The sequence below is a fragment of the Ptychodera flava genome, chromosome 9 (genome assembly GCF_041260155.1).
Source record: "Ptychodera flava strain L36383 chromosome 9, AS_Pfla_20210202, whole genome shotgun sequence".
Lineage (NCBI taxonomy): Eukaryota > Metazoa > Hemichordata > Enteropneusta > Ptychoderidae > Ptychodera > Ptychodera flava.
This window is the reverse complement of record NC_091936.1, coordinates 12,893,220-12,917,993: the sequence shown is the minus strand read 5'-3', so window position 1 is coordinate 12,917,993 and position 24,774 is coordinate 12,893,220. Positions and strand designations below refer to the sequence as shown.

The 24,774-nt window shown below is 35.7% G+C and overlaps 1 protein-coding gene and 1 long non-coding RNA gene across 2 annotated transcripts in view; both read right to left on the bottom strand.

Moving 5' to 3' along the window:
• Window positions 1-24,774, bottom strand: part of LOC139140034 (uncharacterized) — a 60,911-nt gene that overhangs the window by 1,890 nt on the left and 34,247 nt on the right. The gene's annotated exons all lie outside the window — the stretch shown is intronic.
• LOC139140033 (uncharacterized) overlaps window positions 10,158-24,774 on the bottom strand; it is a 42,912-nt gene continuing 28,295 nt past the window's right edge. The window contains exons 4-5 of the long non-coding RNA XR_011553933.1: window positions 15,738-15,842; window positions 10,158-15,266 (exon numbers count right to left, since the gene is read on the bottom strand). This is a non-coding gene — a long non-coding RNA (uncharacterized lncRNA). The remainder of the gene's footprint in view (window positions 15,267-15,737; window positions 15,843-24,774) is intronic.

The following is a 24,774-nucleotide window of genomic DNA, read 5'->3' as shown; positions in this document are numbered from 1 at the left end:
TTTATAAACATTTTTTTCTAATATTATATTCATAAACATTTAATTTTTCCAAGTGGATACTAAATTTACTATCTACTGAATATAAAAGAGACCACACACCCCCAGGCTTGGCAGTAGGGTTTTCAAGTTAATGGCTACAATTTCTCAGTGTGGCTAATTTGGTCTTTTTGTTGTTAGCCACACACACTAAATGCTAGAAAAACATGTCATTGACGATAACCCAGTCCTCACTTGTAATTGGGAATTTGTCACTGGAAGTTACTAAAAACTGAAGTTGATATGATGCACATGACAATAGAAATACGGGTAACAAAGCCACTGTCTGTGACTGATGCCCATATTGGATTTGATTGTAAACAAGTAGAGAATAGTAATAGTATGAATGCCATTAGGTTTTGTCATTTTAACCAAGTTTGACAGAATGAGGTATGTCATGCCCTGCCTCTTGAATGTCCGAATTCGACTAACCTGTAAGAAACTGGTTCAGGTATGTCTGAGTACTGGTTCTTGACATCCAAAAGTCAGAACACTAGATGTGAAACAACAATGCCCTTATGTACATTGAGAAGAGAATTCCTATAATTAGCTATTGGTACTGCTAAATGTGCCTTCCTTGACTGTAGAAGCCTTTGTATAATCAACATCTGCAGCAAGTGTCACCATATTTTAAGTGCGGTCATTCAGGATAAACATCTCTAATTACAAATCCCTATACATAGATCTCTATAAACTTTTACGTTACTAGAAGATCAATATCTGTATCATGTTTTATCATTTTTGATGCAGCATTTCTGAACATGTCACACTAATTAGGAAAATTCATTACATTTCCAAATTAGACATTAATTAACCTAGTACTGATAAATTTCTTTATACACTGCTAAAGCAACATGAGCTAAACATCTATACCAACTTTAAACAAATGTGATAAAGTACTTCTTGACATATCAGCCTAATTACAAAATTACTATTATTAAAGTTCATTAAATATGCAAATTGTACATATGTACATACATATATATATACATACATACCAAGAGAAATACATACAGTAATACTAATTACATAAAGAAATACAAACACACATACAGACGTACATGCATACATGTATAACAAACTTACATACAGATTACAGAAGCACTCATGCATACATACATAAAGTATATATATATATATATATCTATATATATATATATATATGTGTGTGTGTGTACAGACAGATAGCAGACATATAATATATACAAATGTACATATGTGCACACATACATTATATGTATGTACACGTATAAATGTTCACATACAGAGATATATACATTCATACATACATATATACATACATACACATACAGACAGGCATACATAAGGACATACCAGCAGACAGACTTACATACATACATACATACATACATACATACATACATACATACATACATACATACATACATACATACATACATACATACATACATACATACATACATACATACATACATACATACATACATACATACATACATACATACAAACATACATACATACATACATACATACATACATACATACATACATACATACATACATACATACATACATACATACATACATACATACATACATACATACATACATACATACATACTACATGTTAGCACACATACATTATAAATATGGCACGGCAGTGATGTAGATAATAGCCGGTCACTGGTCAAAACGCCCGGCTGAGCTCAGCTTGTGACCGGCTATAAAACACACGGAAAAATGACAGAAAAATCATGAAACAAAGCTTGTGCATTTGAAAGAAAAATCTTTACCCATTCACATTTTTATGTAAGTTTAGGTAGTTTGAAACAAATTAAAGAAAAGCGTGAAGAAATTTTGAGTAAAACTAATCTACAATGTTACAATCCCGATCTAGTGGAGCTTTGCATGCAATAGCTACAGCATGAGCTGAAGTAATTGTCGTTGCATATCCGGTTACCTCGGATAGGGTTTGGTACAATCGGAAAGCAATCGACAACTGTTCGTATTATGCAAATGTACATGTGACTATTACGTTGTTGAAAAGTTGTCGGTAATTCCATATGCAGGCACATTTGAATATCAATATCCATGATGTCTAAGGCAGAAAACTCCAAGAAAAGGAAACCAAACGACCAGCAAAGTATTTGGAAATATGTGGTGGTAAAAAAAGCGGATGAAGCTGGTGAGTCCCTCAGGGACAGCTGTGCAGGGCCGTCGTCTTCGATGAGTGTGGATGATAAACATCGCAAATGCAATGTTGATATAGCCAGTGCTAGTGAGAGTGGTAACGATGTCGATGCCGAAATTTCAAGTCCAGTAAGTTCGTCTGATATAAACAGTGATGAAACCGGTAAAACCCAAAAATGTGAGAGAAAAGATTCAGTTTCTCTGTCAGAGGGAAGGAGGGAAATTTTGAATGCCTTCCAAACGTGTGAAGACTCTGATGACTATAGCAACATTCTTAACTTTTACATGTGCAGTGGCCTGTGTAATGATGTTAGCAAAACTGACGAGTTGTCCAGTAGACGCGGTAAATAAGATTCACAGTTTTGTCATCAGTGGACATTTGCAAGAGATATCGCTTTTGATTACATGACAGATCTGTTGTGGTTGGTTTACATCGAAAATGTTGGATTGTACTGCTTGCTCTGCAAGAAACATGACACTTCAAATCCTAAGAACAAATCAAAGAAATGGAATATCACACCTTCCGTTCGTTTAAGAAGGGAGGCAATTTTGGAGCATGTCAGCACAGAGCAACAAAAACATGCAGTACACAGAGAAATGTTGCAAAGAGTATTGGTCTTTCAAAAGCAGATTGATGAGAAAAAATATGTCAGTGATACTGTACTTAAAAACATTCACAGCAATCTACTGGCTTGCAAAGCAGGAAATTTCCTATAAGAAACTGGTTCCGCTTATTAAATTACTTGAATCACTAGGAGTTGATGAACTCAGTATTTTAATCACAGGAGCAGGCCATTCATCAGGGAAATCCCTTACAAAAATATCCTAAACCAGTCCTATAGGGTCTTATAGGACATCAGGCAGTAGTAGTCTTACAGGATTTTGGAACGCAGTCTTACAGGGAACCCTATAGGGGGTCTATAGGGAGCCCTACAGGGAGTCTTATCGGGAGCCCTATAGGGGTCTTTTAGGGAGCCCTATAGGGGTCTTATAGAGAACCCTATAGGGGGTCTTGTAGGGAGCCCTGTAGGGATCTTGCAGGGAGCCCTATAGGGGGGTCTTGTAGGGATCCCTATAGGGTACACAATATGCTTTACATATTATCATACTTTCTAAGAGATTGAACTCGCACAAGGCAATTAAACTTCTGTAAAAGAGTGCAGAAATTTTGTTAACTAAGGAATAACTCCTTCTGATTTTGCTATCGGTACCAATGCAATGAACTGCAAAACTCACAAAAAGTCAGTCAACTTACAAAACAAGTAATTATAAACATGTAGTTTATTTCTAAAGGAATTAAGATTAACAATCAATCAAAACAGAAATCAATGCAACATACAGGGAGTACAAAATATACAGTAACCTATACATATGAATGCACGGCCTACCTTTGACTTGTCACCTCAGCGAAGTACATTATTAACTGTATAGATGTGTATCTTAACTCACGTAATTTAGAGGTCAGTTAAGTTGATGCTGCAAAATCGATCCTTGCAGTTGTGACATATTAGTGAGTTCCCTTCTCCATAACACTGTTAAAATCTTGCTAATGAACCTTGGATCCTAATGTTCCATGCGATTTGGAGTTGAAGTTTAGTACTTTACATGAACAAGAGCCATGCATGTTCACTGTTGCACTGCCTCAAGTGCAAATGGATAATGCGTGGCTGTACTATTATGTAATCAGCCCATTGTAAAGGCAGGGAACTATTTCCATAACAAAGCAAAGGCTAAGCTCAGTTGACCTTGGATCTAACAAAGAGAGTCTGTACAGTCATGACATGTACAAATGGCAAAAGTAATGTGGTATGTTACTGGCAGGTGTGTAAATGGAAATAGCTTTTGAGAAAGGGTATATGACAACGTGTGAAATTCTACAGACATTTTTTCGTAAGGGAATAATTATAATTATAAACAGTACTCAAACATTACCTGTTCAGTTTTACAGTCCTAAAAGTCAGGCAGAATCATCTTGTAGGGTGTCCTGTAGGGCACAAATATGAGCCTATGGGACTAGTACGAACCCATAAGACATGACACTTAAATCCTACAGCACAGGCATTGTCCTATAAGACGAGTGCTATAGAACGGAGGTAGCCCTATAGGACTCCTGCAGGGATCCTTGGGTCCTACAGGGATCATGTAGGGCTTTTTTGTAAAGGATGTTTATTTCTCTCGGGGAAACAGTGAAAGAGATTGTCTTGAACCAAATTAGGAAGTGTAAATCATATGGGGTTCCAGCCGACTTTGATGAGGATGCCATAATTGCTAAAACTGACTTTCTTGGCATGGATCTATTTTGGAATCAGAGTGTGCAAATGCCAAAATTGTCACTCAAAAAACTAGAGGAGTGCAATTTACTTATAAACAACCTCAAAACTTTTGTTAGCGATGGTGCTAGCACCATGGTTGGTAAACATAATGGAGTGGCAGCAAGACTCCGCCGCTTAAATGCATTAATATTGAATTTTCATTGTATATGTCATAAATTGGCTTTAGCTTGCATGGACACTGAAAGGATGTCAGTTACATCCGAGAGATTGCAAACACCTTAACTCATGCCTGAGCTTTTTTTGAACATTCCCCCAAAAGAACAAACGTGTTTGTGAATGTTCAAACAGAATTGGCAAACATGAGTTTATCTGAAAAGTGTAAAAACTATGTTGGTAAAAATATTAAGGAAGCATGTGCAACAAGATGACTATCCTTTGAAAGTAGCGTAAAAAGTGCATATGAAAACTATGTTGGTTTGTTGCATAATTTAAAAGCCCTCGGTAGTGATCCTACAGCACTTGGGTTGTATAAAAAATGAAGAAACCAAAGTTTCTGGGTGCACTCAACATTTTAAACTCAGTTTTACCTGTTTTGAGTAACCTAAGCAGAATTTTTCAGACTGGGGCTTTAATTTGTTCTCATGTTTCGCCTGCATTAAGTATACACTAACCAGTCTATCCTCAATTTCATGTCCAGTACACAAACTGGATCAAGATTTAAAAGACAGGTTGTCCTGTCTTGACCTGGAGCTTTGTGACTTTGTAAAAAATGAAATTTCTTCTCTGCACACAAAATATATTGAGTGTGTAGAGAAAACATTGAACTCAGATTTAATGATAGTCTGAATATTCTCACCAGTTTCCACATATTAAACCCACTTGAGCTGCCAAACCCTGATTCATTGTGCAATTCTGAGTTAAGAAATTATGGAATAAGTGACATTGAGACTTTGGCCGACCATTTCTACCACGAAGAGCCAAACAAAGATATACTAGCCCAAGGACTTCAAGCTGAATGGGGAAAATTTAAGTTTGATATGCACAGTATGCAAAAACAGACACCCAGTGAGGTGAAAAACAAGTATGCAGTGAATCAAAATGACAGTAACAGTAAAGGGAAAAAAGTACTTGGTCCAGGTTCTAGCCAAGGTTATGTTCCAACACCAATTGAATGGACTTTAAAAAAGTGTTCAACATAAAACCAGAGTATGGATACTTTTATCCAAAGTTAGCGGAAATAGTGGAACTAGCTCTTTCTGCACCCACCACTAATGCCTGGCCAGAACGTGGGGCAAGTGCTCCGAAAAGAATTAAAACCAGGTTGAGAAACAGACTTTCAAATAACATGGTGAATTCTTTGCTGCACACAACTGTCAATGGACCAGACTTGCATTCTAATGAAGCCAGAACTGTTGTGAAAAAAGCTGTTCAAAAGTGGCTAAGTATTAAGCCAAGGAAAAAACTAAAACAATCAAAACTTCATAGGGAAGGAACAGAGACAAATGACATGAAACAGACAAAAAAAAACACATGTACAACAATGGTAGATCAGAGTGTTCAGGTTGGGGAAGAGGATATCCTAGAGAATTTGATTGATGAAATTCAACAAGCTAAAGCAGTATTTAATGATCTGTGCAATGCAGATTCAAGTGATGAGTCTGGATTTGAGGAAAGTGAGGGAGAATATTGACACTTGTCTTCAATAATTGACAGCATAATCACAATGAGTGTATCTGGCATGTCTGTAATAGATTCACTGTGAAATAAAAATTGTTACTCCATGATTGAATGGGTTGATAGTACTTTAAGTTAATTTTTTTTACCCAAAATGATCAAAAAAAGCTTTAAAATGAATACAAATTTGATAATTACAGGGTGTAAAATAGTGTCATTTTCATTGGACAATTTCAAAAATTTCCGAATCCGTGGGAGGGGGGATACCCCCTCCCACACCCAACCCCCGTGGCTGCTTCGCAGCCGCTTATGACCGCCTATAAATTTTCCTTGCCCACCTATCACAAAACATATCTACATCACTGCCATGATATGTACATACATACATACATACATACATACATACATACATACATACATACATACATACATACATACATACATACATACATACATACATACATACATACATACTACATACATATATACATACATACATACATACACATACATACATACATACATACATACAAGCAAGCAGACAGACTTACATACGTACATACATACATATACATAATACATACATACTCCTAGTTGATCTCATATATGCAAAGGTTAACAGAGTATAATGCATCTTTACAATTGGTATAATTACTTTTCAGATCAGGGAACCATCAAGGGATGTCAAACATTTGGACATGGAATTTCCCACGACAGCATTAAGAGGAAAATGGCACATTTATTCCATGGTCTACATGTATTTTCACAGTCTTGTGACATAAATATAGCCTAAAAATGCAGACATAAATATCCTCCTCATTATACGAGAGAATCATATTCACTAATATTTTATTCTACAAAGACATATTCTTATCTTAATATTTATTCTCATATATACAACAAATTCTATGTCTTAGGACTAAATGTCGTCTTCAAGATTACCAAAATACCATAATGCCATGCAAACCACAGGTGTGAGGGGTCACTGTCTGTGTCAAGCAGGGACAGATGTGTGTAAAGCCACAAGACTGTTACATGAACTAGACAACTCCTACAATCTCAACTGCTCCCTGCCTTCTAACTCAATAACCAAGATTTCACTGTTAAAACACAAACACAAGTCTATTATACACACAGACAAGCCTGTGCTGAATCTGTTCACAGTGTCAAAAAGACAACAAACAATTTAGAACAAATAACACTGACACCCATATTGCTGACAAGTGTTGTTTTTATTCCCATACCCCATCTTTCTTTGAGCTATGGCCAGTAGTTGGTGAAAATGCATAATTCATATATTTGAAGCTACACATGTAACCTAAACATGTAAGCCAAACATGTGTGACTATACACACTAAAAGTCAACACATTGGACATTTCAGATGCATTAGCGTAAAATAAAATGTGACTTGAGACCCTAAAGCGTTAGGTCCATAAAAGTTTGGTCAGCATCTTTCACATGATGGATCTGCACAACTGGCAAGATACAATTTGACTTATCTTGAACACACACACACACACACACACACACACACACACACATACACGTGTACTATGACTTGTGAGACGCCAGTTATAATGACACTTATGGGACCCCTATGTTGCTTTAGTGTTAGAACCACAAAAACAAAATAATTCTAAAGTATTCCAGTCAGACTACACATAAATCATAAAAGTTTTTAGAAATAAGCATAAATGACATTTCTGTAGCAGTGTAGATTTATGAAGCCATCCTGGGCTGACCTGAATTGTGGATCCAATGGGTGTGATTTATATGCACCCCATAAGCAGTAAAAGTGTGGCCATTTTACAATATAGTACATAGTAAGGCCTTTGAGAGTTTATTTTTCTGCATATGTCAAATTTGACAAGAACCACATCAACTTCCATTGTTGTTGCTATTTCCTTGGCAAAATATTTAGGAACTTGATTGGTTGTCATCCACTCTCTTACTTTATCATTTTCCTGGAGTCTCTTAGTACCGCCTTTCTCTATATAGTCAGAAGAGTGAACATAGGGACATAGATGAAAAGAAAGCACTGCAGCAATGACTAGTCAATGTACATCACCAATTTCACCAATCTACTTTCTTAGAATCCTTGCCTCACTAACTTTTGTGCTAACAGTCCGTGTCTCACTCAAAAGTCTTCATATGCATTGAATGCTCTGCTGTATCTAAGAAGTTATGAAATATATATATCATAAGCTGGAGATGATGGTATATTGGTTGACAAAAAGGAAAAGTTTATAATTTCAAAATTGAATGTGATATGCAATGAATTTAAGAGGAAAAGTGGGGACATTTATACACTCATGGTATTTACAGTACGCAGTAAGACCATATGTGTGTATTGTAAGAGGAAAAGTAGGGCCATTTATACACTCATGGTATTTATAGTACACAGTAAGACCATGTGTGTGTATCTGTAAGAGGAAAGGTGGGGCCATTTATACACTCATGGTATTTATAGTACACAGTAAGACCATGTGTGTGTATCTGTAAGAGGAAAGGTGGGGCCATTTATACACTCATGGTATTTATAGTACACAGTAAGACCATGTGTGTGTATCTGTAAGAGGAAAGGTGGGGCCATTTACACACTCATGGTATTTATAGTACACAGTAAGACCATGTGTGTGTATCTGTAAGAGGAAAGGTGGGGCCATTTATACACTCATGGTATTTATAGTACACAGTAAGACCATGTGTGTGTATCTGTAAGAGGAAAGGTGGGCCATTTATACACTCATGGTATTTATAGTAAAAAGTAAGATCTTGTTGTGTGTTTTAAGAAGAACATACCAGATTAAGAATAAAATGTCACTTCAACCTTAGACAGCAACCAACTACACACATGATGAATGATTTGTTGGTCTTATTTTTGATATCAGTTGATATGTTATCGTTGGCAGAAAAAAAGGTGTTTCATCCTTGACATCTTTCAACCAGATATGAACTGAAAATGCTCACGTTTGATCACAAATACAAATAGCAAATTTGTTGATAGGAAACTTTGGAGAGTCTCTTCATACAGTTTTAGATAGGTACAAACAATATTCTGGCGTTTTCTGGAGTTTGGAGCACAAACTCTTGATTTGCAATGTGAAAGGTCTCTCATATAGTTAACTATGTACACAAACAATATCGACAGGAAGTTCATGGCGTCAGAAGCAAGGGTTTTGATTAAAACTGTGAAAAGTCTATTGGTACAGTTTAATAAGTACACAAATAATATCTCAAGCAAGTTAAATGGAGTTCGGAGTAAAGGTTCTTGATTTTAAGTGGTAATTGCTTAAACCCATTTAATATGCAAATTAGCTTGTAGTTGATAAAAACCTGTAACAAAGTCACTAGATACAGTTTAATATTTACACAAATAATATCTCTAACAAACTTCATGGAGTTCAGAGGTTTTTGATTTTGAGTGCTAATTACATAATCCCATTAAATATGTAAATTAGCTTGAGGTTAATTATAAACTATGAAATGTATCTTGATACAGTTTTATATGTACACAAACAATAGCACCAGCAAGTTTCGTGGAGTTTAGAGTACAAGTTCCTGATTTACAGTGCTAATTTGTTAAATTGATTAAATATGCAAATTAGCTTGTAATTAACATGATACTGCCCAATGTCTCACTTCTCAATAAGAATTTATTTGGCATGATGCTTCTTGAGCTATATTGCTATTCAGATAATAGCTGGCATGGTAAGTTTCAAGGTGATTGGTGCAGTAAATCTTGCAATATAACACTATAGTCATCATGCTTCCCATACACAACCACGTATCAGAAAAATTAAACTGTGATAGCTTCATTAACATGAAAACCACGCCCATCAAAACCTTGTAAGTTTTAGCCATTTTGGTTCTGAACATGTGTACCAAGTTTGGTTGAAATCTTTTCAGCCGCTCTTGAGATATCGTGTATACACACAGACAGACATAGCTAAACCATATGCTCACGTGTGAACACGTGAGCAAAAAATGATGCAGCAACATAGTTTTCTAACTTTTTTTATTTTTCAACCAACAAGAACGTACAAAAAGCATGAAAACAACATAGGAATGAATGCAGCAATATATGCACAGCAGTGATGCCTAACGGGATTTTGTTGCACAGCAACAGTTCTGTGGTTTGATTTTTTGTGCACTAATGCATAATTTTGACAACTCAATATAACAGTGAGATATCTGTACAGCTTTTTTTCACTTAAATTTTCCTCTTGAGATGAAGAAATAAAAGGTTCACCGGGCAGATCTATATTGACATGAATGAGGATGAGAAACAAACTTTTCTTTTGGCTGTACTTGAAAAACAATATCAGGATATACTGGTATAAACATGAATAACTATTAATCATATATTTTTACTGCAAATTGCCGACGAAGAAAGAAATTTTCACAGCCGTAATTTTTCTGTTTTGGAACAAGTCATCGTTGATGACACAGTCCCCACTTGTTAATGGGTACTTTGATTACAGGTCCTGTGATAAAAATACTTTGATACAGATGGCACTCAATGGCCAAGAATGAGTTCCATGGTAATGAAAAACATAAAAACAATGAAGGCCACTATCCTAAGGTCATTAAATGAGTCAACCGGGAATTAGTTGACAGGATGTTGCAAAACATTTTTTCATACTATCCTAACACTAATAGATTATCACCGGTACCATATTTCATAAAGTTTAATGCAGTATTTACAACACTATGAGATAAACATCTGTATCAAGTTTCATCTAATTTGACGTTGTATCTGTGGATATATCACTCTAATTAGGAAAGTTCATTACATATGCAATTACAAACTAATTAAAATGACACTGATAAATGTCTTTTTCACTGTTAAAGCAATGTGACCTTAACATCTGTACAAAGTTTCATGAAATTTAATGCAGTATTTCTTTACATATCAGCCTAATTATGAAACTTCAATAATTGACATGATACTGCTACATGATGTGAAACAAATTGACGAGCATGTATGAAATATGTCAATGTCCTTGTACCAACTTTGAATGATACTGGTGGAAATATGTCTGAGTTATGGCTCACTACATGAGAAAATCGTAACCGCCGCCACGCAGCGATATTTGATCTTACTGTTTAAAAAATCAACACGTATATGTATGACATAAGTCAATGTCCAGGTAGAAACTTTGAATAAAATCAGTTGAGACTTGCCAAAGTCATGGCTCTCGACATGAAAAAAACCATAACAAAATTGCCACCATGCGGCCATATCGGACCATATCGAGAAACAAATCAAAGTACATATTTATATCGAAGTACATATGTATACTATAAGTCAATGTCCTTGTACCTACTTTGAATAAATTTGCTTGATACATGTCTAGTTTAGTTCAGGACATGGAAAATCGTAAATAAAATGGCCGCCTGGCGGCCATATTGGATCGTATCACAAAACAAATTGATGTGCATATCTATGACATTGGTTAATGTCCTTGTACCAACTTTGAATAAAGTCCGTTGAAACATGTCTGAGTTATGGCTTTGTACATGAAAAAATTCTAATAAAATGGCCGTCTGGTGGCCATATTGGATTGTATCGCAAAATAATCTATGTGCATCTGTAGGTCATAGTGCTATGCCTTTGTGCCAAGTTTGAACAAAATTGGTTCAGCAGTGTCTGAGAAACTGTTGATGACGGACGGACGGACGGATGCACACACGGACGGACGCACACATGGACGGGACCCAATCTATAAGTCCCCGCCGGACTTCGTCCACGGGGACTAAAAAAATAGTGTCAGGGACACTGTGCTCACATGTTTTAAATTGGTACATTCGAGAGTGAGATAAACCAGCAACCTAGCTTTTGTATCCTGAAAAGTTCTTGCAGACACATCAAAGTGTGGGTACTGATGAACGTTCACTAGCTGATTTGAACTATTCATAAATATCTATAATAAGATAAAGATGACATCCGGCCTAGAAGCTTAATATCATTTATCCTTGGCACTGGGCGTGGGCGGCACGTCACATTGGAAGGTGTTATCAACTATCAGTGTACATACTTAAGTGGACAAGCGGCCTTGGGACCAATATAGACCCTTTGTGATATATAGGACAATTGAAATGATGACACCCCCCTAGGAACCTCCATACCAAGTTTCAAATGAATTGGACCAGTGGTTTCAAAGAAGAGTTTTAAAACCACAAATTGGAAAGTTGCCCAAACATACAATTATGCAAATTTCATCACACTTCAAACAAATATGACAGAGGTTACCCCTATGAACCTACATACAAAGCTTAAAACCAATTAGAGTGCAGTTTCAGAGGAGATGATTTTTTTTTACCAACAATGGGAAAAATTGCCCCAAAACTACAAATATGCAAATTTCATCACAATATCATCAATTCCGACTTAAGATCACCCGAAGAAACCTCCATACCAAGTTTGAAATAAATTGGAATTATGGTTTCAGTAGGAAGATTTTTTTAACAAAAATGGGAAACATTGCCCAAAAAATACAATTATGCAATTTAATCACAATATTTGAACAAGTCTGACTGATGTAACCCCTAGGGACCTCAATACCAAGTTTCAAATGAGTCAGACTTGCGATAACAGAGAAGAATCTTTTTTACCAAAAATGGCATTTTTAAAATCTAATTTGCATATTTTTGAAGAAATCACCAAAACGAAAATATCATCCGGGCGTTTACACATCTTGCATTCACACTCCAAATATCAAGTCTATAGGTACTGCGGTTCTCATATTATTTGAGTGGACAGACATGACATACATACATACTGATGCCAACTTCAGCCTATACAATAAGCTCACATTGGTAAAGCAAAGTAAGCTATAAAAACTTCATCAACTCCATGAAAACTAATACATAAAAATGAAGGAACAAGAATTCGATAAGGCTAAATGTAACTCTCAAAACTGTTTTACATGTGAAAGACAACCTATTTGAAAAAAAAGTGAAGAGTATGGTACATCATATATTTTTTGTCTATGTTATCAATTGTGAGTTACCACATGAGGGCTCATCACATGCTAAATTCCTGAAAACGTTGGTTTTGCTGTGTTAAAAGACAAAGCGTTTGAACAATTTTGAGAGAAAAAATTGAAGAGTACAGTACTTAATTTAAACATTTAATCAGAATTCAAATTTTGGAGGTACCTCATTTTGTTCATCACATGGTTAATTCCTAACTCTGTTGGTTTTGCTTTGTGGAAGACGAACTGTTCAGACAGTTTGAAAGATAATAAATGTAGAATATGAAGAAGATGGTATTCACATATTTTGTTTTTCAAACTTAGGATTTTGGAGTTACCTCATGAGGTATATCAGATGGTAAATTCCTAACTCTATTGGTTTTGATGTGTTCAAAGACAAACTGTTTATAATTTTTTGGAAGATAACAAGTGAAGACTATAGTGCCACTGGTAAACATTTTCTTTTCAAAGTTAAAATTTCGAATAACCTCATGAGGTTCAACACGTTGTAAATTACTAACACTGTTGGTTTTGCAGTGTTCAATGACAAATCATTTGACCTTCTGAAATTTGAAAAGATAAGTTGGTTTTGATGTTTTCAACGACAAACTTTTACAACATTTAAAAAAAACGAGTGAAAAGTATGGTACTTCATGTAAACATTTTAGTTCAGAGTTAAAATTATTGAGTTACCTAATAAGGTTATCACATGGTAAATTCCTAACTCAGTTGTTTTGCTGTGTTCAAAGACAAAGTGGTGGGATTTTGAAATTTTGAAAAATAACAGGTGAAGTGTATGGTATCTGCTGTAAACATTTTGTCAAGAATTAATATTATGGCGTTACCTCATGAGGTTAATCACATGGTAAATTATGAACTCTTTTGATGTGTTTAAAGACAAACTGTGGACATTTTTGAAAGCTAACAAATGTAGTATACGAAGAATATGGTACTTCATGTATTTTTACCCGAAAAATAATAATTTTTGAGTTACACCATGAGATAATCACATTATGAATTCCTATCTCCTGTTGGTTTTGATATATTCAAAGTCAAACTGTTTGGGCATGTTTAAAAGATAGCAAGTGAAAAGTTAACATATTTTTCCAAATAAAAATTATTGAGTTACCTCAAGAGGTTCACCACATGGTAAATCTCAACTCTATTGGTTTTGCTGTGTTTAAAGACAACCTGTTTGGACATTATTGAAAGATAACAAGTGAAGAGTATGGCACTTCACATACTTTTTTTTCAAAGTTACAGTTTTTTCATTACCTCATTAGGTTCATCACATATAAAATTTCTAACTTTGTTGGTTTTGCTGTGTTCAAAGAGAAACTGTTGGGAATGTTTGGAAGATAACAAGTTGAAGACTAATAGTGATTCATGTTGACATTTTTTCAAAGTTAAAATTTTGGAGTTGCTTTAAGATATTCATCACATGGTAAATTCCTAACACTATTTGTCTTGATGTGTTCAAAGACAACCTGTTTGCATATTTTTGAAAGAAAAGAAGTGAAGAATATGGTATTTCATATCCTTTTTTTCAAAGTTACACTTTTGGAGTTACCTTATGAGAGTCATTGCTTGTCAAATTCCAAATTTTGTTGGGTTCTTGATATGGCCAAAAAGAACCTTCATGAGGAAACTCTAAAAAGTCTAATTTCGAAAAGAAAAATATATATGGTACCATATCTTCACTTTTTATATCAGAAAAATGTCAAGTTTGTCTTCGAACACACCGAAAGCAACAGAGCTAGGAATTTACCATGTGGTTAACCTCATGGGGTAACTCCACAATATTAACTCTGAAAAGCATTTTACATACAGAAACTCAGTGTCAAGGTAATCTAACAATCTGAAAGCAAAACAGCTATCATATCATCATTATACGTCTTCTACAATTTTTTCTTTGCTTTCCTCTTATATGCTATTGCTCTGCTTTTTACATGCCATTGCAGCAATTTCAAATTTCTGTTGCTGAGAACTTTCTCATTTGCTAAGCATAATGTTCAGCTTCGGCCTTTGTGACTGTTTAATTATCTCTGATGTGAGACATGAAATAGCTGTCAATGGCGGCTCCTTCTGCTTCAGTTCACGGTACTTACTGGCCAACAGGCTTTTTTCGAACTATAGTGAGGAAATATAGAGAAAATGGTTCATAAAATCAGGCCTCAACAAAATTCAAATATCTGTATTTCTCTGAAGAATGGGACCCTTCCTCACTAAAATGTTGTAGGGGTCCTAGTGCGAAATCGGGAATCTGTAAAGCAAAATGTGGGGTTAACGCAATCCCTACATAAATACAAACAAACCCCACAAGGCAGCTCAATATGTTGCACACCAGTATCTGTTTGTCTTTAGCTGATTTAACGGTTGTGGGGTCACAGGTTCATGTGGAAAGCTATTTTCCCCCTAGGTATTACACAAGGAAGACAATCAAATAATATTAAACTCTATGCTATGCACATGATGTTCTGTTGATCTACTGTTACATGCTCAAGGAACAGATTTGTGATGTCACCTTCATGGCAAGTCATCCAATAGATGTTTACTGGTTACAGGTACATATATGTCAGTATATCATTGACTATCACTGACCTTCAGAAGTTTCATCATGTTCACATTGCTTCTTGTTCTTTTCTGCAGAGGACTCCATATGACTCCCTGGGTGGATAGTGTTCCTTTGCATATTCTCACCCGCAACTAATAATCATAGGAAAGAGCACCATCATGTAAGACCATGCAACACATAATACTGAACTTGCTTTTTGCAGATAATTTGCACTAGCGAGCGGCTCTCTCTGTGGCCTCTCTGCTAGGTGACTGATGCCGTATGTTGTGGGTTCGGACCCGATTGAAACTAGCCGTAGTTGACCCGTAAATAGCTATACAAAGGATATTCAAGATGAAATCTTAATTTCTTATTGCCATCTTTCCGACAGTAATCATAAATATCTGAGAGTGATAAATCATACTGTCACAAATTAATTTCCAATTATATGACTGCCACAGATTCTGTATATCCCTGTATTTTATGGAAGTATTTAGCTGTCAATTGATATGTCAATCAATCAATCAATCTATCAATCAACCAATCAATCAATCAAAGCAATTTATAAGTGCTAGAATCAGTTACACTGTTATTTTTGAAGGCACTGAAGTTAAAATACGTGAATTCTGTTACCATTGGAAGCAGATGGCGCCTAGTCCTCACAAAGTAGAGCACAGGGCAGCACTTATTTTTCTTATCAAAGTTAACAGGCAGGCCACTACCTTTAATTGCTTGGTATTTTCAGTTTTTGTGGGTGTGTGTGGCAATGCCATTTTCTTGTTCTCCTCCATAGTGAATTCCAACATACCCAATTTTTTACAAGTCAACATATGTTGTGTCAATGTATTAGTTTCGTTGTTCTCATTTACAAATGCCATCAAATCTGGAATGATGATTTTTCAGACCTGATCTGTGTCAAGAAGATTAAAGCCCAGTAACTCTTGAAAAACTTTCAAGGTGTATTGTCTCAGTTTTGTGTGTATTATAACAGTGGCCTCTTGTTGTATTCTGCAAACAATTGCTTGATGTAATTTATCAACACACCCATTCTGTAGTAATCACCATTGTTATTGTTGAAGTCATTGTCAATGACATAGTCCCCATTCAGAATTGTGACATCAGTCTTCATAGAGCATTCAAATGAAGTCTGTATAAGGTGTAGCAATGTACTGTGAATCCAGTGATTGTTTTCATGTCGAGGCATCAATAAATAAGTGTAATTGGATTGTATCAAAAAATCCATCAATGTGTATATGTATGACACAGGTTAATATCCTTGTACCAATTTTGAAAGAAATCAGTTGAGACGTATTGAGTTATGGCTAAAGGCATAAACAAATCATAACAAATGGCCAGCTGGCAGCTATTAATTGCATCATATGACAACAAAATTGACAGGTACATGTATTACAAAGGTTAATGTCCTTGTACCAAATTTGGAAGAAATCAGTTGAGGCATGTCTGAGTTATGGCTTAACCCTTTTCCTGCCAGACAGTATTAAGACTAAATATTACTTCCCCATCAGCCAAGTCAGTAAAAAGCGGTATTGAGCCAAAAACATGAAGTATTTTCACACACTTGGCTTGGTCTGTTATAGCATCTTTAGTAAAAAAAATCAAGTTTATAGTATTGATGTTTTCAACAGCTTTCAAATGTACAGTATTATGTTAAAATACACCATAATGTTGTGTTTCATTAATTTTAACCATCTTGACCTGATGGTGAAATATGGACTAGGCAGGAAAAGGGTTCTGACATGAAAAAATCGTAACAAAATGGCTGCCTGGTGACTCTATTAGGTCGGATCACAATAAATATCAACATGAACATGTATAACATAGGTCTATGTCGTTGTACCAACTTCAAAAGAAATCAGTTGAGACATGTTTGGGTTACGCTGTGGGTTACGGCTGGAAACATGAAAAAATCGTAACAAAATGGCTGCCTGGAGGGCATATTGGATTGTATTTTAACCAAAAATAGAGATGCATATGTATGACATAGGTCCATGTCCCTGTACCAATTTTGAAAGATATCAGTTGAGACACACTGGGTTATGGCTCAAGACATGAAAAAATTGTAATGAAATGGCCACTGAGCGGTCATATTGGATTGTATCAGAAGAAAAATCTACAAGCATATGTACGACATAGGTTAATGTCCTTGCACCAAATTTGAAAGAAATCAGTTGACACATGTCTTGGTTACGGCTCAAGACATGAAAAACTTGTAAAAAAATGGCTGCTAGGTGGCCATCTTGGGTCATATTGTGAAACTATTAAATCAACGTACATCTGTATGGAGTCTGGTGCTATACTTGTGCAAAGTTTGAAAGAAATTGACCAAGCCTTGTCTGAGATATCTGCGTGAACAGGGGAAGGCATGCATGTGTGCGGACTTACAGACGGAACTCAATCTATAAGTCCCTGGAGTTCGTTTGTGGGACTAATTAATGAGGTATATGATAGTGTGCCATTAGGTGCCTTAACCTGCCATACCGGTATATGAACCATTTAGTCCTTTTAGTTATTTAATTATTCACATTTATGTGATATTAAGGCTAATGACCTTTGACCCCAGCATAATTGATGGGGTGTATGACAGTTCATCATAAGGTGCTATAACCTACCAAATATGAACCATCTAGCCCTTTAAATTACCTAGTAATTCACATTTATGTGATATTTACGGTCAATGACCTTCGACCCCAGTTGACATATTGGCGAAATGGTTTGTCCATCAACGCTTCCGCACTCTCGAAGTTGGGTCCTTCATTTCATGCATAATAAGGGATTTCCTTCAAATGAAGGGCGCCCTCTCTTTAGTTTCGATGACCGTTACACCATTTTTCACGGCTAAATCGGCGAAAAAACTCTGCAAAAGGTTAGTATTTATGGAAATTTTCCATATCCTTGCCATTTATATTGCCTCCAGTCGTGACCTATGTAAATTTTTTCAACAATCAGGGCAAATCTTTTATAGAAATCACCAGATACGATTTTTGTAGACATGTTGACCTCGCCTTATACAGCACTACGTCGCTTGCGTTGGCAAGACATTTAATTCAATTTGCAACCAGGTTTGGTCGGATTAGAATCTCATGACTATGATTTTCTGCAAAGTTTTGGTGTTCAAAACAGACAAATATGAACTTAACACGCCTTTGAAATGAGGTCTGTTTGGTGTTAAATACCGTTAAATCCAATAAATATGGTGGCCATGCACACGCAAACAGCTTGAGACGCGTTGGTATCACATATCATTGCGTATTTTCAGTATCCCAGTTGTTGTAATCTTTTATTTTTTGAGCAAAATTTGTGATCAAGAATATATATAATGATGGCTTTGTTTGTTTAAGTATGATCCAGTTTCCGAAATACAAGTGTCTTTACATTTTGTTGCAGATATACTGTGGCTGCTAACCTACCACAGCCCGTTCTGGCAATGGCACATGGCTTACAATATTCACCGGTATTTTGTACCTGTATCTATGTTTACTAACAGTTTGAGTTTATGGTAAAGTTTGGCCACAAGAAATTCACGTACTTTGAAATCATTTGTCATAGTTTTGACAAATAAGAAAGCAGTGCAAGTAAGGATGCTTTATTGAGAAGTTGCATAAACTACGGTATGCCATATGCCACAGAGCATGGAAGGTTGCCCCTGACAGAAGTAAAACTTGCGGCAGCAAGTCTTCTTAAATGGAGGGCAACTTAATAATATTACAGGCCAATCGCAAAAGTGGCATATTAAATTTTTTGCCAATTTTGTGACTCAAATACTGCAATATGCAACAGCACAAAGGTTGAACCATGTGAATATTTCTTTGTCCCTGAAAAAACATCTAAACAGTGTACACAGAGCCTGGGTCAAGATTTCAAAAGCTGTTTCACATTGTCAGAAACTCCATAGTCAATGGGTTTTAAGTTTCAAACAGGATGCTCAGTGCACAAAAAACACATTCATTGTCAACGAAATGATACTGTTGAAAAAAGATTGATGCAGTTATGTCATGGAAAGTAAAAGTAACATTGGCCTGCTCTCTGATATTGAAATACGGTTGTCCAGAATTGGCCAGTATGTGCTAAAAAGATGCCACAAGTTTGAAAATCACCATGTAACTGTTGTGCTAGAAGGCAACGAATTTATTCTTCCTTTAAAATCATCGCTTTCATGTGATATTCAGAAAGAGGTGGCCCACAGTCTCGGTTTACAGGAGACTACCATAGTTTTAAGTTATTCTCAGAAGACCAGCCATTGTATTGCTGTTTCAAGTCACACACATTGCACAAGAAAGTGTTTTTGATCAATATCTCTGGACTTGGAGGTGTGAGGTCACATAAAGCAAAAGCTCATCCAGATAAGAATAAGTGTGGTCCATGTGGTAAATGTGGGATAAAAAAACAAACAGATGGTACCATGTTGTGGGAAAACCAGAGGAATATGTCCGAGCTGGTTAAAATCTAGGGGCATGAATGAACAGTATTGTTTCTGCAATGCGTGTCGCCTAGCTTTATATAGATAAAGAATTTTCTGGAAGAGATGGAGGGGATGATGAGAAAGCACCAATAATTGATGTCACAGAGGCCAATTGTTTTATCTGTACTTTAACTGGCCCAGGTTTACACTCCACTGATGTTGATGACAAAAACCTCTTTCTCACACAGTTTAATCTCTACTCCAGTGATATCGATACTTCTGTTCCTGACATAGTGTGTCTTTGTCCAGAACACTACAATAAATGGATGGAAAAAAACTGAAAATACTGCAGCATGCCAGATTGTAGAAAGCGCATTACATCGAATGTGCGGTTTCCGTCAAATGTTGTCTTAATCAATGGCTTCACCCATGATCATGGTGACTACATGAATTTTAGTTTTGATGGAAAAAGTCAACTGTGTGGAAAATGTTACATGCAACTTTACCACATTGTTGAAAAAATGAAAAAAACATCAAGTGCAATCTCTCGAGACTTATAATGACCTTTAGCAAGTCATTGAAGACATTGCCTCCAGTATCAAAAATACAACTGATATCACTGATATAGCCCTGAACAAAATGTCACTTTTTATTGGGCCAAAGTTATTAAAAAAGAGTCTGTCCTTCTTCAAGAGGCTAGAGATCTCTATTGTGAGATTGTAAGATAAATGTATGGATCAAAGGTGATCATGAACAAGATTTGCAGTATTATACTAGTAAATCAAATACATTCTTCAGAATGGAATAGGCAAAAATATTTGATGGCCATATTCAATTTACATCTCTACGTACTGGGTATAGGGTAAATGCAAAATATGGCACTCTAATTCTGCGTCTGGGAGCAAATGTAACTGACATGCTCCATATGCATTGCACTACTTTCACACAAAAAATTGGTTGACAAACATGAGGACACATGCAAGTAAATGGAGCAAAATCTTATAAAGACAACAAGAGATCAGTCTCCAAGCTTTACAAACATGTTACTGGCTGTAGCTGATGACATTAATAGCAGAGTATACAAACAGGCTGACAGTTTCTGTGAAAAGTATGAAACTGCTGATTTATCACAGCTTCAAATCAATGATGCTGTTACCAGCACAAATCCAGTTTTGTAAATTTCTTATTTTAGATTACAATGAACAAAAGTGAAAGATCTGATCTACATAGGAAATCATTCAGCTTGGGTAACACTATCTTTGATTTATAGTCCAACATCATTAAACAAACATAAGCGTATGCTACAGGTGTTCTATAATTTGTGTCACCTTTCATATATTGCAACAGAATGTGTATATCCATTGCACTTCATACTGGCAGACTATATTGACTCATATAGTGGCTCAACTACACTAAGGGAGCCGTCATTATTTACAGCCTGGGGGGTCGCAGGAATTGCTTTAGAAACTCCAAAATTTCGAGTAACCCCCTGCCAACCATGACATGTATGTTTGAGTAACCCCCCTCTTTGCTACAGAAATTTTGAGTGACCCCCTCAAAAAAAAAATTATAAAAAAGAATGGGAAAGTTAAATATCTATACTGTAAAATGGATTGCTGCTGTGACAGGCCCTGTACAGACCCTGATTAAACCCTGTGATACAGGTCTGTGTTGGAAAGAGGTTCCTTGGCTGTGACAGGGGCTGATGTATATGTCTGTATCCAGTGCTCTGATGACATGCAATGTTCTCTCTAGGATTTTTTAAAAAGAGGGCGAAGGTGTGATGCGAAAGTGCCACAAGCGACAGCAAAATTGGTCGCGGGGAGGTCAGGGGGTGTCCCCCCTCCTGCCGCAGGAGCTTTTGAAAAAAAAAGATTAAAATGGTGTTATTTGGTGGCACTTGGGGATTACTTTTCCAGGTTTTTTTTTTATAAATTAAAATCTCAAAGGAACAGAAATCTAACACAGTATTCAAAAACCTATATTCCAGTTCCCTGATTTCAATTATATTTTTTTGAAAACAAAAAAGTAGCAACAGACATACATTGATTCAAATTCAATATTTATTATTATTTTCCTGCAATAAAAGATGGGTTTGTTGTCAAGGCATTCCACTGGTTTTAAACTTTATATAGAATCAGAATTGGCTTGCTTTACACATTTTCCCCTATCGGTAACCTATGCAATGTAGAATATAGAAAGCAGACGTTTCTCATGATGATCAGGCAAGTATATCAATCTTTAATCAGGAAATACTGGAAAATGTACTAAATACTAGCCTCTAACATAAGGCTTGCCACGTCGAATAACTGATCATTCTCGTCTGAAGATCACAATAATGTGAAACACATAGTGTAATGACATTTTAGTTTCTACTTGAAACCACCCGTATTGTGTGTGTATATATATATATATATATATATATATATATATATATATATATATATATATATATATATATATATATATATATTTTTTTTTTATATATTTATATATTTATCACATGGCCCGTATCTCCACCTGTGTGATATATATATGTATGTATGTGTTTATATATATATATATATATATATATATATATATATATATATATATATATATATATATATATATATATATATATATATATATATATATATATATATATATGACCAAAATTTGGTCAAAAATGAGTGACTTTGTCCTTTAATGGCCAATATGAAAATGGCTAAATTCCATGTTTGCTGTTTTGTTATTTTTGCCTGTCAGTCACTGTTATTTTAAACAATGGTGTGCACAAGATGTTGGTTTTGTTGTTTACTTTGCAGTTCTGAGTTACATAAATTCATAAGATTTCAGAATTTTTTAGTATTATAGCTGCTGTATTTTAGCATGATATGCTCAATATTGATTCAGTTTGTCAGCCTAGCCTGATGACACTTGAGCAGTGGTGTCATTATTTGTGTCCAGTGAAGTCTTAAACTGTTTTTTTTTTGTGGTTTGTTCCACATTTACAAGTGTGCTGACAACATGGAAAATTGAGAATTTCATCAAACTTGTGCAGTAAATCAAACAATGAATTAATTTAATCATAGAGTGTATCCTATGGTGTTCCCCAGAACAATCCACCCCTACAAAAATGGAAACAAGAATACCAGTACTCAGTTATCTGGTGATTGGTTTACTAAGTTTAAACAGTGTAAGAGTTAAACAGTATATTAAACCATTATCATAACAATCAAAATGCATATTGTGTAGGCAGAGAAATCAGGGTTTCCCTTTTATTAAAAGTACTTATCTATAGCATAGAATTATCCAGATTTTTGTCTACAAGATTAGTTTTACCCATGCTGGTCAAATGTGACTGACACATCATTGAAAGTATTCTTAGGTAAGGCTGACATCCATATCTAGACTTGTTCTTGTCACAAGCAGAAGCAAATAAAAAAATTTGCTGACATCCCTTGCTGGTGTCCATCTATATTGCCCTGTGTTGTAAATTCCCAACTAATTTTTGAACGTTGAAGATCCGATCAATTTGTAATATTATATTTTTTGAAACTTTACCAAGTCCTAAAGATTTGGAAAGAGCACGTAGAGATGGTAAAGCAAAAAAATGTACAGCATATATGAATCAATTGACCTGCAAACAGTACTTCCAAAAGAAAGTTGGATGTTTTTTTTTGGTGACGAAAAACTAAGCGGTTATTGGTGAATTTTCTGTGTGGAGAAATTCCAGACTTTCTGAAGCCCTACCTTGGAGTTGACAAGGAGTTTGTCATTGCAGGGGGTTTTGATGGGCAAAAGAAAGACAAAGCAATAATTGTGAGTGGAAATTACCCTTCTCATGAATACCCTGCATATTTTTCAAATCATGAAGAAACTGATACACGTATATGGCGCCATGTCCCTGTTTAAGTAAAAAATAACATACTCATATACTCGCCAGATACAGATGTTTACCACATCGGATTACCTCTGATGGCATCTGAGCTATCAGACAGAAACATCTTTATACAGCTCAGTGCACGTGCAGGTGATCAGTCACATGTACATTTAAATAAATTAATTAAAGCCTAAGCAAATGATCCAGATCTTGCTTAAATTGATCAAGACATAAGAGCAAAATGTCTCCAAACTCTCTATATCACATCCGGTTGTGACTTTTTTGTCATTTTTGTTGGCTGTGGAAAAGCAGCATTTCAGAAAGAATTTTTCCAATATTCAGAATTTGTTTCTGGTGCAATTGCCTCCGCGACCTTAGGCACTCTTGCAGACACAGAGTGTGGCACCTGGGAGAAAGACCTAGCTGTCTCTCTTTCTTTTAATTGGAACTATTTACTACCAGAAACATCACAGTGAGTTTGAATCACAACATGACAGCCCATATGACCAGTTTAAAGCCATATGACCAGTTTAAAGCCATGAAACGAGATGAAACATTTGACACTGAATTGGAATTACATATTCAGTGGCTTGAAAAAATCAGAAATACCATCCAAGTTAGAATTCAGAGGGAGGAGGATCTAATTCCAAACCCAACAGCTTTAAAATACCATTGGCTCAGAACTTGTTTCATCTCTGATTCATGGTCACAGTCAGAAAGGGGCCAGATTGTCTTATGTGGATATGACAACTCTGGCTATGTTGTCAATGGTAACAAGTTATCACCCATATGGGATTCA